The sequence below is a fragment of the Martes martes genome, assembly GCF_963455335.1.
Source record: "Martes martes genome assembly, chromosome: 2".
Classification (NCBI taxonomy): domain Eukaryota; kingdom Metazoa; phylum Chordata; class Mammalia; order Carnivora; family Mustelidae; genus Martes; species Martes martes.
In genome coordinates this window covers 93,969,453-93,984,844 of record NC_137889.1, presented here as the reverse complement: position 1 = coordinate 93,984,844, position 15,392 = coordinate 93,969,453, and the positions used below count along the sequence as shown (strand labels likewise).

The 15,392-nt window shown below is 32.1% G+C and overlaps 1 protein-coding gene across 3 annotated transcripts in view; it reads right to left on the bottom strand.

Moving 5' to 3' along the window:
* Window positions 1–15,392, bottom strand: part of GRID2 (glutamate ionotropic receptor delta type subunit 2) — a gene marked incomplete at both ends in the record, with an annotated part of 1,466,807 nt that overhangs the window by 1,269,759 nt on the left and 181,656 nt on the right. The window lies entirely within an intron of this gene.

Sequence of the window (15,392 nt, the reverse complement as noted above, 5' to 3'; positions counted from 1 at the left end):
GGTACTTCATAAACCTCAAACATAAATATAAATCTGATTTTTAAAATCAAATTGAAATAATGTCTTAAAGCTGCAAGATCCATTATATTTCCTATCACAACAAGGAGTACATAAAAAATGTGAAAAACTCAACTTATATAAAATATGAGACTTATGAGAGATGCACATTTCTTTTACTTTTCTTTTTTTGTATGTGTGCTGTATACCCAACAGCAAGACATAAAATTTACTACAAATAAAATTTATTACTAGGTTGATAAAGGTGATCTGATTCTGTCCACAGAGTTTAGTTTTTTAATGATTAAAAATAAACATTTTTAAGGTTAGTGTTTTCATTAACAGCATTATATAACATTTGGGTTGTCAAATTGACCAGCTTATCTTTTGTAGACTCAAGTGTATATGTATGGAATACAAGTCAGTCAAATCAATGTGGGTGTTAATGAGAGTCCATTAGCGAAGTCTTCTTAGTTATTTCATAGCTTCCAGCACTATTATTAACTACTCTGTATTAACATCATCAGTTTTCACTACACTCATTTTCCCTGCAATTCCAAATCTGTTTCCAGGCCCAGAAAATTTTAGAAAGGTATTAGATACTATTACTTGGGTGAAACACACACAACAGGTAAAATTAGTACAGTAGACATGATACACTGACATGTATGTAAAGTGTGAGGCTCAAAAATCTTGAGTACTTCTTCATGCTTTTTCATTACAAATACTTTTGTAAACATTTTTCCTCTCTTACTAATTGTCGTAACTCATGTTTGTATCTCTTCTGGAAGTTAATATATTATAAATAATGAATAAAAATATGTAAATAAAATATGTTCAATTATAAATATTTGAATATTCCCATCAATTCCTTATTTTTCCCCACTGTCATATTCCACTTTTAGTCCTCTTTATCCCCTTCTGTACTCCTGAAATTATTTTCTAATTGGTTTCTTCACCTTCTATCTCCCCCTTTTTCATCTACCCTAATTATCTTTGCCATGAATTTCCTCAAATTATTAGCTATATCAAATAAAAACAGTAATGGTAACAATAAAATTAGTAATATGCAATGATGTGTTTATAAAAGACCTTCAATAACTGTTTATTTAATGAACAGGTAATTCCTCAATTTAAGGCATACATTGTGCTTAGACGTCCACATGAAGTTTTCCATGTAATACAGATAATAACCAAATGAAGCAAATGTTTTCATTAATCTGAGTTTACATATAAGAAACAGAAGGCAAAATAATATTAGATGGCTTAACTAAAATCACAGCTAATAGGTAGCAGAGATGAAATCTCGATCAAAGCTATATGACTCCAAAGTTCATAAACCTAACCACTACTCTGCTTATTCATATGGTGCTCTTTGTTTCATCCTACTATCTCAATACCTACTAAACTAGGTCTGGAAATTTGTGGCTTGAATCTTAGGTCCTCCATTCCTATTCTAATGTGCTTTTCTTTTTATTTTTTTTTTATTTTTTTTAAAGATTTTATTTATTTATTTGACAGAGATCACAAACAGGCAGAGAGGCAGGCAGAGAGAAAGGAAGGGAAGCAGGCTCCCTGCTGAGCAGAGACCTCAATGCAGGGCTGATCCAGGCCCCTGGGATCATGACCTGAGCCAAAGGCAGAGGCCTTAACCCACTGAGCCACCCAGGCGCCTCCTACTGTGCTTTTCTAATCTATGTCACATTATGCCTCATTCAACCAGATTTGTTCTGTTCTCTGACTTTGCCTAAAACTGGATTTCTCTCTACCTTTTTAAACACTCATTATACAGGATATATTTGGAACCTTTAATTTTTCCAGATGTCTTCTCTGAACATTCCACATGGAAGTGGTTTTTTAGTATCCGGAATTCCTATAATATTTTGTTTCTCTCTTATGTAGTATATAATAAAATATACTATTTCTGGAGCTTCTGGGTATCCAAAATTAAATTTTATCTATACTTTTTTTTCTAATTACTAAGCTTTCTCAGGTGAATGACTGAAACATTATATAGTTTGTAGAAGGCATCTCAGTGCTTTGCCTATGGAAGTACTGCTTCAATATCCAGTTCTAGATTTTCTTGGGGGTTTCTAATCCCAGTTGTGCCAGTTAGTATCTTTGCGACTTTGTGGAAGTTACTAAAACCCTCTGTATCTTGGATTAATCTCTGTAATGGAACAAATAATGGTATCTAACTCAGCAGGCCATTGTGTGGATTGAATGGAGAAAAATATGTGTAAAGCACTTAGACCAATATCCAGCACATAATAAGTACTGATAAATAACAGTTAAAATAATTAAAAATGAATCAAAACACTGGCTTTAGCAATTATGGTTAGTTAAAATTTTCTCTACCCTTATGGAAAATTTCCTTCTCCTATCATAGATTTATCTTATTCTATTATAATAATAAAAACAAAACAAATTTGGGAATAGTAAGTTTTTATTAGTCAGTGTATATGGAGAAAATCTTGCTTCATCATTTGCATAGTTTACTCTTCCCTCACATAGCAAATCAGAGAGTTTGACCGAAGTTTACTAAGGGTTAGCAATTATACATTCTCATATACAGTTTTTCCATTTCTTAGAATTCTTCAAAAGTATTTGAGCTAATTTGCTTAGCTTTGCAGTATCAGGTGTGATCCCAATTAGGGACGCTCTGCTACTAAACATCCTAAATGGGTTGTTGTTGTTTTTTTCTGTTGCTTGTTTGTCTCCCTGTCCCTGTAGGATCCTAAAGCACTCCCCTAAATACGTCAAATATGATTTTCATTATTTCGACTTCAGTTTGGCAAAATAATTCATACTTCTCATATCTACTTCCCCCAGATTTCATTCTCAAGACATCTGACCCCAAGTTATTAACCTCATTCAGAAATCAGACTGTTCCCTGCATTTGGTAGTTGGTAACCCATATCCAAGATTTATTCTAGTTTTGATAGTCTAGCAATATTTATTTGGCAAGGAGAGTCTTACTGCCTCCCCTCAACATAAATATTGACTAAGTCTTGACAAAATAAACTGAAAAATGTGCCTACATCACTTGAAAAGAGGAAATTTAACTCAAAAAATTAGCTGACATCTTATATAAAGATAAAATTCTTTGGTATAGCATTGTGTTTGTGACTGCCTACATTAGGTAAGCTAAAAATATATGTAGATGTGTCTAGTATGTTTTGTCAAATCATTCCACATAAGAACACAATCCATGGTGCAGCACATTTTGCTAACTAGTATCTCACAGATTTCACAATTTAAAACTTAAAAAAATTTTTTTCAAAAGTAATGATATAACATATAGAACTCAGGAGGTCATATTAATAATAAACTAAACATTTAAATTTATTAAGTCATGAGTATTGGATGCAAACAGTGAATTAGCAAATATTCTCTTCCACTATGATTCTTGTCTCGTGCATCCTTGGAGCTTCTTAGCCAGAGGAAGGTCCAGGATAAAACAGAATTGGATGACTGTATCTTCCCAGGGATATGATTTGAGAAGAGGCTCTAGGTTGACAATATTAAGTAAAGACCAAACATAAACCTCTTTTTCTGACCTGAATTTCTCTCTTGTCTTAAAGGAATGTTAATCTGTGTGAAACTATTGTGCTACCTAGAACAGTTAACATAACTAAAGGGAGTAAAATTATATTCTTATTCCCCTTTCACCAATTCAACAGTATGCGTCCAGGTCTAGAAGACAGTATAAGAATATGAGAATAATTTAATTATTCTTTATAATTCATGTCCATTCTCTACTACCACTATGTTAAATGAGCACCCACCTTAGAGCAATTGATCACAAGATAACTTTATCAGTTCTTTACATAATTGGCCCAGAACAAAGTGTAATGCTCCTCTACATCAGAAAAGTATAAAAAATATCACATAGAAAAAAGAGTATAAAGATATATAAAGTATAAAATGAAAGACTGTAAACAGCTTTCTCAAGACTTTTGAGTTCATTAATCCAAAAACTCTGTGTACTTATCTAGTAACGGCTACATTAATTCTGTTCTCCATGTTTGTGTTGCTTACATATTTAGCCCATCCTGTTGACTTCAGAACTTTAACTGTGCATGGAAAAATAATTCTTATACCAGTCAACTTTACCAACCTTGTCAGCATATGGAGCATAAGGACTTCAGAGAATTAGATACTAAACAGGAATAATAAGATGAGAAGTCTCTAAAGTTAGTAAAGTTTTGTAATAAAGAGTCGAAAATTTCTGAAGTGCTACACTGGGGTAGGAGGGGGACCACAGTTAGCTAGGGAGTTGTAAGCATAGTTAGGTATCAAAATATGAGTTTTGAGGAAAGCTCAGAAGAAGGAAAGGGTGATTGTAGTGCATTGAGTGGTGCTATATCTTTATTTATTCTCTGTAACTTGTGGGTGTTATCTTATTTAGAAAAAGAGTTTTACAGGTATAATTAAGTAAAGAATCTTGGGAGAGCTAAAGAGATTACCCTTAATTATCCAAGTGGATCTTAAATCCTACAGAAAATGTCCTTATAATTGAAAAATTGTCCTTATAATTGAAAATCAGAGAGAGATTTGAGATAGACAGAAGAAGAGGTCATATTTGACCACAGAGACAGAGCTCAGAGAGAGGCAATCACAGTCAAGGAATACCAGGATAGCCAAGAGAAGCTAGAAGAGGCAAAGTTTCCTCCAAGAATCTCCACAAAGAACACAACCCTCCTAGAGAGTTGGGTTTTGGACTCCCAGCCTCCAACATTGTGAAAGAATAAACTTTGTTGTTATAATCCAGTCCATTTGAGGTTATTTGTTATGGCAGTCACAGGAAACTAACATAGGCACTACATCAAGAAAATATACTTTCCAATATTCCTGGTGCTGTTAATAATGAGTCTTACCAATAGTTAGACAATGTTGCTGTTTAGAGAAGAAAATGTGGAAATGTTTTTGGATATTGTAACCAATATCGACACGAGAAAACTATTAACTAATGTCATACAAACTTATGCTAAATAAAATTTGGTATTTGTTATTATCATAAACAAGGACATTCACTTTAAGCAAGACAAGTAAATTACATAAGAAGAAGTTATAGGAAGATAAAAGAAACAGCAAAGGAAACAATTAACAAAATGAAAGGGAACTTACAGAATGAAAAAAATATTTATGAACAATGTATCTGATATGGGGTTAATATTAAAAATATATGAAGAACTCAGAACTCAATACCCAAAATATAAATAACCCAATTAAAAAGTGGGCAAAAACCCTAAATAGGCACCGCTCAAACAGAAGAACTTTAAATGGCTAACAGGTATATGAAAAAGTGTGCAGTGTCATTAATCATTATGGAAATTAAAACAACAATGAGATATTATCTCACATCTGTCAAGATCCCTATTATCAAAAAAAAAAAAAAAAAAAGAGAGAGAGAGAGCGCAAGTGTTAGCAAAGATGTAGACAAAAGAGAACCTTTCCTGGTGGAAATGTAAGTTAGTATGGCCATTATAAAAACAATATAGAAGTTCCTCAAGAAATTAACAATGGAACTACCATATGATGCAGCAATCCCACTACTGAGTATATATCCAAAGGATCTGAAATTAGTACTACAAAGAGATATCTTCACTCCCATGCTCATTGAAGCACTATTTACAGTAGTCCAGATATAGAAACAATGTAAATGTCCTTCAACAGATGAATGGATAAAGATACACATCAAAAATATTACTCAATCATTAAGAAGAACCAAATCCTGCCATTGTGACAACACGGATGTAGCTAGAGGACATTGTGTTAACTGAATAAACAACACAAAAGTAGAAAAACTGCATGACCTCATTTATATGTGGAATCTAAAATAGTCAAATTCATAGAAACAGAGAGTAGGATGGTGATTGACAAGGGTGAAGAGGGGAAAATTGGAGATTCTGGGCAAACAGTACAAAGTATCAGTTACACAAGATCAGTAAGTTCTAGAGATCTAATATACAGCATGGTGAAGATAATTAAGAGTATTGTATTGTATTCTTGAAATTTGTGAAGAGGATAGATCTTAACAAATCTTCTCAACATACACACACAAAATTATAACTATATACTATATACTATATACTATATACTATATACTATACTATATACTATATACTATATACGATACTATATAACTATATACTATAACTATTATACTATATATGTGGAAGTGACAAATATGCTAATTAGTTTGATTGTGGTGGTGATTTCACAATGCGTACAGCACATATATCAAAATATCAAGTTATACACCTTAACTATATACAACTTTTAATTGTCAAAGACATTTCAACAAAGATGACAAAAAAAGAAGCTTCCCCATTCCACTCCTATTCCATCTGCCTTATGGATTCTGATGATCTGTTTTTTCTTTTACACTAACCAATTAATAATATTAAACTTACATTTTAGTGAAACTTAGAGAATACATGAATTTTTGACAAAAATTATTATTATTTGCTATTGGAAAACTAATAAAATTAAGCAGAAGGAAAAATATGACTCAAAATAATTGTAATAATAATAAGACCCAATATTTAATGGAAAATTCTAAGCCAGGACTAATAACAAAGTTAAAAAAAGAATCAGATTTCTATTGATTACTCTTAAAACTGAATTAATAAATTAGCTTAATATTTATATTATCTTCAAAGTGTAATAACTTATCCTAACAAAATATGCTTCCCCTTCTCTATTGTCTTCAAAGTCCAGATCAAGCTTCACCTCCTAACAGATTTCCAGCCTACTGCAGCCTGCAGCACTCTCTTTCCTCTGAACTGATTAATTTGTACTTCTTATTTTTTACTTAATACATTTTGTTCCTATTGGTCAATTCACCTATGTTATCATTCAACAATTAAAATTAGAAAAGGTCTGAAGACAATAGCTATTACAGAAAAAAAATTAGGATAAATGAAAAAAATATATACTGCTAGGTGAGGTTTACACAAGATAAAATAGCCAAAGATCTGACTTATCCACCACGTTTGACTATTAAAGAGGGCACATATTGCATGGAGCACTGGGTGCGGTGCATAAACAATGAATCATGGATCACAGAAAAAAAAATAAACTAAATTTTTAAAAAAAGAAAACAACAACATGGTGGGGTTACTGTCTTAGCAAAACCTGTCTATGATCTCAACTACATAAATACCACCATGTAGAAGACAACAGAGGGTCATAAGACAGAAAATGGTCTGAAAAGTATTCCTTATAAAAGTAACACATTTTATTAGCCATATCATCTTTTTTTTTTTTTTTCAAAAACTGGTCCTACTTTTCTGTGTGAACTTAGGACAAATTAATGAATATATCTGTGCTCCAATTTTCCCATAATGTAAAATGAGGAACATCAGAGTATCCATTTTATACTGTTTACGTGTTCATTAAATAGCATAATACCTCAGTTATTATTAATGCTCAGTATACATTTTTGATTGACTAATACTGCAAAACACTGCAAGTAAAAAACATTTTTAGGGGCACCTGGTGGCTCAGTCGTTAAGCGTCTGCCTTCGGCTCAGGTCATGATCTCCTGGGATAGAGCCCTGCTTCTGGCTCCCTGCTCAGTGAGAAGCTTGCTTCTCGCTCTCCCACTCCCCCTGCTTGTGTTCCCTATTTCGCTGTCTCTCTCTCTCTCTGTCAAATAAATAAATATAGTCTTTAAAAAAATTTTTTAAACTCTCTTTGCATAACTCAGACATTTATTCATCCACATAACCACAATTGGTAATAGAAAGATCAAATTCAATTAAAAATTACACCTGGACTACAGTAAACTAAATCCACATTAGCTCAGAAAAGGGCCTATGTAACTTCCTCACTTCTTTTTTTTTTTTTTTAAGATTTTATTTATTTATTTGACAGAGACATTGAGAAAGGGAATACAAGCAAAGGGAGGGGGAGAGGGAGAAGCAGGCTTCCCGCTGAGCAGGGAGCCTGATGCAGACCTCGATCCCAGGACCCTGGGATCACGACCTAAGCCGAAGGCAGACACTTAACAACTGAGCCACTCAGGTGCCCTAACTTCCCTACTTCTTATCAATCATAAAATTCTTCCTCTAACTTGCAAAGAAGTCCATTAATCCAGTACCATAATCACACACCAGGTGGTATATTTTCCTTCATTACATTTCCCTTGAAATCAGCACATTTCTTAAGTAAAAATCGATCAATAACCATAGATCTGAATTCTGTTGTCTTTTCAACTGGTTCATATGAGATATCTATCTTCCTTTACTACATTTGGACAATGTGATGCACTCTTAAGCAAGTCAATTCAACAAAGGAATTTGGTAAATCTTGGTTTGTCTTTGAGATGTTGTTTATGAGTCTTGAACATTAGAATTCTGTCCCTACAAAGCACTCCTATGAGTGCTCCCATTCAGAATTATCACTATCATTCTATAAATTAGGGAAAAGAGGACAGAAAATTGATATCAAATTTGGAGCAATGAATTGGTAGTGGGGGAAAAGAAGGAGAAAAATGTCTATAAGGATGGGAAGACAACTCTGAGAGTGACAAAAAGGGTTAAAAAAAGAGATACTAAAAATGTGTCCAAAGCAAGACATCTACTTAGGAATATTGTAGAAGTATAATCATAGCTTGCTCATCAAAATTATTTCCATACTTTCCCTTTGGCAACTCATATCCTAAAAGAACTTGTTCCAAGTGACCATCAAGGAAACATGCAAAATCTGAAAATCTGAAGGAATTTCCACACTGACTCCTCCCAAATAGTCAAACTAAAAAGTTTCATGGTGTTATACTCCAAATTTACATTTTAGAATTCAACTATACATTTAGCTTGGGCAGGAAAGAAGAGGGAGAACACCACAGGAAAAGGAAACTGGAAAAATGAAACCTCAATCATAAAGAAAAACAAAGATATTGTAATAGAAATAATATAGAGAACAATATCATAGGATATTGGATGAGATGCAATTAATTTTTTAAATGTCATTTTGATGAATTTTACAGGTAGTTTCTTCATTTACTTATGCAATTATTAAGTCAATAGGTATTTCCTAAGCATGTACTATTTTTCAGGACTGGTATTTTTATTTAAGTGATGTAACTCTTATGCCAAGAACAAATTTATGGCATATATATATGTATGTATATTTGTGTGTGTGTATATACATATTTTTTTTCAATTTACAATCTATATTGTGATATATATCTACACAAATTTTTAAATGGATTCAAATTTTATTTTAAAATAATAAGTTGTTTTCAGAAATGAATTTTAAGGTATTTATCTTTTTTTAAATTAGGAATTATATTAAAACCAAAATATAGGCCAGGGTATTTATGACACTTAAAGAAAATCCAAACTACATTTGTGTATCACCCTAGAGGGCTAGGGTGATAAATGGTGAGTAGAATGCATGAATTCACATATTAAAGGTATTCAAGTATAAACTGACACAATTGAGCATGCTGTCTCTGGCTCAGTAAGCACAGAAACAGTATGTAGAAACCTAGAGTGAACCATGACAGTAATATGCCAAAAACTGGGTCATTGGAAACTATCTTTAAACTGCAAAGATGTGTCTGTCCTTTTATTTTAAACTAAATAACTTGATATTAGATTCAGATTGCTACTCTTACAGTGATACAAGGATGAGTTAACCACAGACACCTTAAGTGTCTTGCATATGAGAAAGTAAGTGTTGTATTAACAAAGTATAACATTTACAGGTCTTCTTTTTTAAATGTTAGAATTTTTCCAGTCCAGAGTTGCTGCCTCTTTTTTTTTTTTTTTTTTTTTTTAAAGATTTTTTATTTATTTAACAGACAGATCACAAGTAGGCAGAGAGGCAGGCAGAGAGAGAAGGGAGGAAGCAGGCTCCCTGCTGAGCAGAGAGCCCAATACGGGGCTCGATCCCAGGACCTTGGGATCATGACCTGAGCCGAAGGCAGTGGCTTTAACCCACTGAGCCACCCAGGCGCCCCGAGTTGCTGCCTCTTAACAAAACTATTCTTCCAAGTTTAAAAGATTTAAGTACATCTTTACATATCTAACAATTATAAACATAACCACACAATCAATCTTTCCCTGTCTGTCTCTCTCAGACAAATTGAATAGTTTAGCCATCTCTGTATTTATAGATTCCCCCCTCACTCATCTGAGACATTTTAAAATGATAGCATTTCACTTAGTAATATTTTGGATGACCTTACAAATTATATATTACATCAACTTGATTAGCCTTTTAAATTGGATACCAAAAAACAATTTTCATTAATAAAGGAACTTTGTTGATGTGTTTTTAAAATTACATTATTTCACAATAGCAAATTTTAAATTACCATATTTGGCTATATATTGTGACAATAGGTAAAATGATCATATGCCATATATAATATACATATTTTTATATAATTTATAACACACACATATATAATCTTTTTAAGAATACAGCTTTAATCTGAATGGAAATAAAATAGAGACTAAAAAGACAATTATAAAGCTAAATAAAACTAACAGCTGATTCTGCTAAAAGATAAAAATTGGCAAAGCTTTAGTTAGACTCACCAAGAAAGAGAGGAGCTCAAATAAAATCAGATATGAATGAGAAGTTACAACTGACATCACAGAAATACAACGGGTTATAAAACTATGACAATAGTTTATGAACAATTACATGCCAAGAAACTGGACAACCTAGAAGAAATCAATATATTCTTAAAAGTGTACAATCTTCCAAGACTGAATCACGAAGAAACAGAAAATTTGATAGACCAATTACTAGTAACAAGATTGAGTCAGTAATAAAAAACTTCCCAACAAACAAAAGTCTAGGAGGTTATGGATTCACAGGTGAATTCTACCAAACAAAGAAGATATAATACCTATCTTTCTCAAAATCTTCAATTTATCAACAAAATGATAGCAAAGTAAATTAAAAAACACATTAAAAGAATCACATGTTATGATTAAGTAGGATTTATTCCAGAGATGCAAGGATGCTTCAACATCTATAAATCAGTCAACATGACATATCACACTGACAAAGTGAAGGATAATAATCACATAATCTTCTCAATAGATGCAAAAAAGCTCTTGAAAAAATTCAACATCAATTTATGAAAAAACTCTCAACAAAGTAGTAGAGAGGTAATGTACTTAACAGAATAAAGGCCATATATGGCAATCCACAGTTAGTATCTTATTCAACAGTATAAGCTGAAAGCTTTTCTAAGATCAAGAACAAGACAGGGATGTGTGCTTTCTCCACTTTTGTTCAACATGGTGTTGGAAGTCCCCACCACAGCAATTAAGCAAGAAAAAAGAGAAGTAAAAGGCAGAAAGGAAGAAAATAAAAAGAAAAACAAAATCAAAAAGAAAGAAATAAAATTGTCACTATCTGCAGATGGATTATACTATATATAGAAAAACACAAATACCCCACCATTGTAATAATAAATGAATTCAGTTAAGTTGCAAATTATAAAATTAATATACAAAAATCTGTTCCATTTCTATACATTGATAATGAAGTGGCAGAAACACAAATGAAGAAAAAATAGGATGCATAATTACATCAAAAAGAATAAAATACCTAGGAATAAATTTAACCAGAAGTAAAAGAACTGTACAATGAAAACTTTGACACTGATGAAAGAAACTGAAGACACAAATAAATGGAAAGATATACCATGATCATGGACTGGAATAATTAGTATTGTAAAACTTTCTACACTACCCATAGCAATCTACAGCTTCAATGAAATCCCTATCAAAAATTCCAATAACACTTTTCACAGAACTAAAGCAATAATTCTAAAATTTTTATAGAACCACAAAAGACCCCAAATAACCCAAAACAATCTTGTGACAAAAGAACAAAGCTGGAGGCATCATGATTCTTGATTTCAAACTATATTAAAAATATAATCAAAGCGGTATGATACTGGCATAAGAACAGAAATAGGCACACAGATAAATAGAATAAAAAGCACAGAAATAAACCCATTGACATAGGGTCAATTAGTCTATGACAAAATAGGCAAAAATAGACAATGGGAAAAGGACAATCTCTTCAATAAATGGTACTCACAACTACATGCAAAAGAATGACACTAGAACATTATCTTACATTATATACAAAAATAAACTAATGTGAATTAAAGGCCTGAATCTCTAAAACTCCTAGAAGAAAATATAGGTAGGATTGACATCAATCCTAGCAATACTCTTTTTGACCTGTCACCAAAGCCAAGGGAAACACAAACAATATTAACAAATGGTACCACATTAAACTAAAAAGCTCCTGCACAGTGAAGGAAATCAACAACAAAATGAAATAGTGCAACCTACTTAATGGGAGAAGATATTTGAAAATCATATCTGATAAGGGGTTAATATCCAACATACATAAAGAACTTATACAACTCAGTAACAAAAAAAATCTGGTTACAAATGGGTAGGGGGTCTAAATAGACATCTTTTCAAAGACATACGGTTATCCAACAGGCACATGAAAATATGGGCAGCATCACAAATTATCAGGGAAATGTAAATCAAATCCATAATGAGATATCACCTCACACCTGTCAGAACAGCTATTATTACAAAGATGAGAAATAAAAAGTGTTGGTGAAAATGTGAAAAAAGGTAAGCTTCATGAACAACCGATGGGAATCTAAATTGGTACAGCCAATATGGAAAACAGTATGGAGTCTTCTCAATAGTTAAAAAATAAAACTACCATATGATCTAGTAATTTCACTACTGGGTACCTATCCAAGGAAAACAAAAACACTAATTTGAAAAGATATATGCAGTTATATTCACTGCAGCACTATTTACAATAGGGAAGACATGGAAACATCAGCATCCATTGTTGGATGGGTAGGTGAAGAAAATGTTGTGTGTATATGCATGCACACACACACACACAGAATACCCCTCAGCCCTAAAAAAAGAATGATATTTTTCCATCTGTGATAACATAGATGAATTCTGAGGGTATCAAACTAAGTGACATAAGTCAGACAGAGAAAGACAAATACATCATGATTTCACCTATGTGTGAGGTTAAAAAACAAAACAAACAAAACAAAATCCAGACTCATGGATATGATGGTTGTCAGGGGTAGGGGTAGAAATGGGTGAAGGTAATTAAGAAGTAGAAACTTTCTGTTATAAAATAAATAAGTCATGCAGATGTACTATACAGCATGGGGAATATGGTCAATAACAGTGGTAACAGGTGGCAGACGGTAACTGGACCTATCATGGTGAATATTTTTCTAATGTGGGACAAAATGTCAAATCACTATGTTGTATGCCTGAAACTAATATAATACTGTATGTCACTTATACCTCAATAAATTAAAAAAAAATAGACTGTAAAAAAAAAGTACAACTTTAAATACCATATTTGGAGAACTCTATCAAATATTTTTCTTCTACATAATGGTTAGAATATTAACAGGTTCTGAGATATATATATATATATATATATATATATATATGCAATTAATATAATGTTTTATTATTTTCATCATTTCTAACCAGTGAACAAGAATGGAAACTAAAGTAATGAGGCATTAAGGACATGTAAGCATATAATGAGTTTTATTTCAATATATTATAAAATTTTACTAGTTATATTGCCATAGACAAATTATATAACCCCTGTGTGCCACAATTTCATCTTCTAGGGATAATGTAAGAATCAACTACATTGATTTGTGATAATTAAATAATAAAATATTTGTAAACTTTTCAAATAACAGCTTATCTTTAATATAAAACTTACCTTTAACTTAGTTTTTAAACTTTTAAATAAAAAAAATTATCAGCACATCAAATCACTGTGCAATCCTGAAATGCCCTAACAATAACTAGGCTATCACTCACTCATAAGGTGCAACTGTTCCTTGAACTTCATCTGATACTTATATTTCCAACATCATTATAAGATTTCTGGAACAAATATGTCCTTTTCAAAAGGTCTTTTATATGTCCTGCAATGGGCAATATAATGCTAGTAAAGCAAATATTTAATGAATTCTTACTGAAATAGTACATTTTTATATATTTGATGTGTCTGTTACCCATTTGTATGAAATAGTACATTTTTATATATTTGAAAATTAAGTGGGTCTCATTCTTTTATTTTTCTAAAAATGATATACCTCTAATCAATTCTTAAATGATATGTTTTAGTATATGGTTTAAAGAAAATATTTTAATATATTAACATCATACAAAAGAATTAAATGCAATTAATAAAACATAAGACCATATTTTTGAGAAAATTTAAAGATGGAATTGTTAAATTATCACTGAGTTTCTAGGAAACAATAAAATACATTCATTATTTTTTCAGCTTTATTGAAGAACAGTTAACAAAAATTTTATGTATTTAATATATACATTTTGATGGTATTGAACATATGCATATACTCATAATACCATCACCACAATGAAGTCAGTAAATATATCTATCACCACCAAAATATTTCTGGGTCCACTTTTTTGTGTGTATGCATAAGAAAAGTTAACACATGAGATATACCCTCCTAACAATATTGTAAATGTACAGCACCATACTGTTCATTTTTTTTGATGAGTACATATAGCATTAACAGCTAGAAATTGAAATAACTATTTATGAAACAGCTTTGAAAAGTAAGGTAAGATTTTCCAAAGATTTAAAAGTACCAATATTAAAAAAATATATGTGTGTGGCACTTTCACTTCTAGCCAAGATAAGTCACAGGACCAAAGTTAACAATCCACCAAAACAACTAAAAACTTCACAGAATATATGAAACAATCGTTCTTACATTTTTTGATATCAGGATTTATAGGACTGTGATACCTGAGGGACAAGAAACAAAAAAGGTGATCCCAACAATTGTCCTGACTTACAACCTAAAGTACACTTCTAAGACTATGGGAAAGGACAGGAGACTAGACAGTCCAGCATACTCCCAAAGTACTCCTCCTTATGTAGTCAACAGAGTACTCATTAGTGTATGTGTGTGGGTATACTATCTAAAGCTGGAGAAAGAAACACATGAAAGTGGTAGACATATTATTTACTAAGGTTTATTTTTATTATTATCATTTTTTAATTTGGCAGAAAGATAGAGAGCACAAGTAAGCAGAGCAGCAGGCAGAGGGAGAGAGAGAAGCAGGCTCCCCGCAGAGCAGGGAGCCCGATGCAGAGCTCAATCCCAGGGCCTGTAATCACGACCTGAGCTGAAGGCAGCCACTTAACCAACTGGGCCAGCCAGTGCCCCCACTAAGGTTTACTTAAGGCTGAAGCTATTGGCTATTCTTAATAACAAAATGGAAAACCTCCTAATAGGGCAGTAAGTACTTGGAACAGTTTGCAAAAGAGTAAACCTGAAA